Source organism: Lactuca sativa, chromosome 4 (assembly GCF_002870075.4).
Source record: "Lactuca sativa cultivar Salinas chromosome 4, Lsat_Salinas_v11, whole genome shotgun sequence".
Classification (NCBI taxonomy): Eukaryota; Viridiplantae; Streptophyta; class Magnoliopsida; order Asterales; family Asteraceae; genus Lactuca; species Lactuca sativa.
Genome location: NC_056626.2, coordinates 44,371,812 through 44,374,472, shown reverse-complemented (window position 1 = coordinate 44,374,472; position 2,661 = coordinate 44,371,812). Strand labels below are relative to the sequence as shown.

General features: G+C 44.0%; 1 non-coding gene across 1 annotated transcript; it reads left to right on the top strand.

The window, feature by feature from the left end:
- Nucleotides 1–1,824: 1,824 nt before the first annotated feature.
- Nucleotides 1,825–1,931, top strand: LOC111914776 (small nucleolar RNA R71). Its single transcript, XR_002857934.2, has one exon. It is a non-coding gene; the product is annotated as a small nucleolar RNA R71 (small nucleolar RNA).
- Nucleotides 1,932–2,661: the final 730 nt, after the last annotated feature.

Genomic DNA, 2,661 nt, shown 5'->3' with positions numbered 1-2,661 from the left:
AGCAGATCTAAGTCGTCCAAGTTGTTGGCAATTTCGACTGGACTCGTCGAGTCTAGGAGAGTGACTCGGCGAGTCGGATCGTATTCCACTTTTTCCTCTGTGTTTTCCGAGTAGGCTCCTTCCAGTAGCTTTTCTATATCCTCCAGGTCCTTGTTAACATCCCCATCTTCTCCAGAAGGTAGCAAAAACTTGTTTGGATCTTTTTCTTGCAAAAGTTCAAGTTCTTTTTGTAGTATCTCATCATCCAAATGGATAAATGAGATTTCTTCTTTTCTTTTCTCTTCTTGCTTGGCTTCTGGTACGGCTCTAAACATTGCGGACTCGTTACCTACCCTCAATGTTAGTGTAGAATCACATACATCAATTAAAGCACATGCGGTGTTTAAAAATGATCTCCCCAAAATGATTGGAATGTTGGGGTCTTCTTCCATGTCAACCACTACAAAGTCTACTGGAAAGATGAACTTGTCGACTTTAATGAGAAGATCCTCACAAACGCCTCGTGGATGAATTGTCGTTTTGTCCGCCAAATGGATCTTCATGTTTACCGGTCTTGGCTCCGGTAAATTCAACTTCTTAAAGAAAGAGAAAGGCATCAAATTGATGCTTGCACCCGAGTCAGTCAACGCTTGGGTGACAAATGCATTTCCAAACTGGCATGGAATTATAATACTCCTCGGATCGCCCTTCTTTTCAGGTAGCTCACTCAATATTATTTCCGCTTCTTCAGCCAAGTCTTTTCTAGCAGCAAAGAGACCTTTCAGTAAGTTGAAGTACTTGGGTGTTGCGAGCATCGTTTCTACAAATGGCACATTGAGTTGGAGGGCTTTAACATGCTTCATAAAGGCTCTATAGGTTTCAACTTTTTCCACAGGCATGGCTTTGATTAGGAATGGCAGAGGGGGATTATATGGCTTCAAGGGAATGACAGTTTCGTCATTTACGCATGGACTCGTCGAGTCCATTAGAGGGACTCGGCGAGTCTGGTCGGGTTTTGCTGGAGCCGACTCTTCTGCCTTTTCTGTCTTCCTCTTGGAGATCCTCTGTGCATGTGTAAAAATTTCTTCATTGCTGGAAGTCACTGCACTCACATTCTCCATTCTTGGATTGGCTTCGGTATTACTTGGAAGTTGACCCGACCTTCTTTCGTTCACTTGGTGTGCAAGCTGTCCCATCTGTTTCTCAATGTTGAGAATGGATGCTTGCTGATTCCTTAGCATGTTTCTGGTCTCATGTATTGCAACATCGTGATCATTGTGTCTCTTTTCGGAAGCGGCTATGAATCTAGTGAACATTTCTTCCAAATAGGCTTTCTTTTCCATCACCGGTTCTTCCTTTTGATAATATCCCCTCTCCTTCTGCTTGTATTTCTCCTCCTTAGCCTTCTTATATTGTTCGTATGGGATCCATTCTTTCTTCGGTTTCCGCCAATTTTCGTTGTATCGATCGCCACTTGAATAGAATACTTGAGCCTTTTTATTTCCATTCTCATCCAAATCACAATCCTTTATGAGATGGGGCCCTCTATAATTCTCATATCCAACCCGAATAGCATGGATTGTTTGATCCATTTTTGTCATCCTCTTATCTAGATTATCGAGCTTAGCTATCACCGCCGCCATGCTATCACTTGCCGAATTCACTACACCCCGAGTTACTTCATTTCTTGGATTGTGGTATTCTCTAAAGTGCTTAGAGAATTCTTCAATTAGCTCCTTGATTACCGGGGGTGCCTTCTTCGTGAGCGGGCCTTGAGAATCGAGCAATTGCCTTGTAGTTACATTGACTCCATCATAGAAAATGGAGACCTATTGTTGGCTATTAAGGTCATGGTGTGGGCAATTTCTAAGCAAGCTCTTGTACCTTTCCCAAGCTTCATAAAGAGATTCTTCGGGTTGTTGCTCGAAGTTGGCAATGGCTTTCTTTAGCTTGGCTATTTTGGAGGGTGGGCAAAAGTGGTCTATGAACTCCTCTTTCATCTTGGCCCATGTGGTGACCGATCCGGGAGGAAGTGACTTTAGCCAATCCTTTGCAGCTCCTTTGAACGTGACTGGAAGCATGCGAAGAAGCTGGGTCTTGCGGGGGACATTCAATACATTGAAGTAGTCGGCCACATCATTCACTTCGTCCAAGTACTTGTAGGCGTCTTCGTGATCCTTCCCATAAAAACGAATCTCCTTGAGTTGAGCGAGAATATGGCCTTTTAGTTCGAAGGTAGCGGTCGCGGGAATTGCGGGCTGCACTCCCGGGCCGTTGTCATCGCGCATCCTTTTCTTCCATTCCCCCATGGGGACTTCATCGATATTAGCCATAGTGATAGCTAAATCGTCTTCCAACTCGGAGTCGTGCTCGTATGTGGGCTCTTGTTCTTCCTCGGTCTCGTACTCGATATCTTCTTAAATTGGGTCGCCGATTCTCAATGATGCACTGGATGCTCCTGATTTGCTGCTTCTCTTCTTGCTGAAAACGGACTTTAGGTTTTTAAGTGGTGAGTTCTTTGAAGAAGCGGATTCTCCAACGGTTTTGCCTTTGCTCCTCCTTAGTGCGGATTCCGGGTCTTCAAGAGGAGGGACCAGAGGTGTATCAGATCCTCAGGTCATGAAACAGCTGTAGATAAAACAGAAAACGCGTAAAAAGAACAAAAATAAAATAAAAAATTAA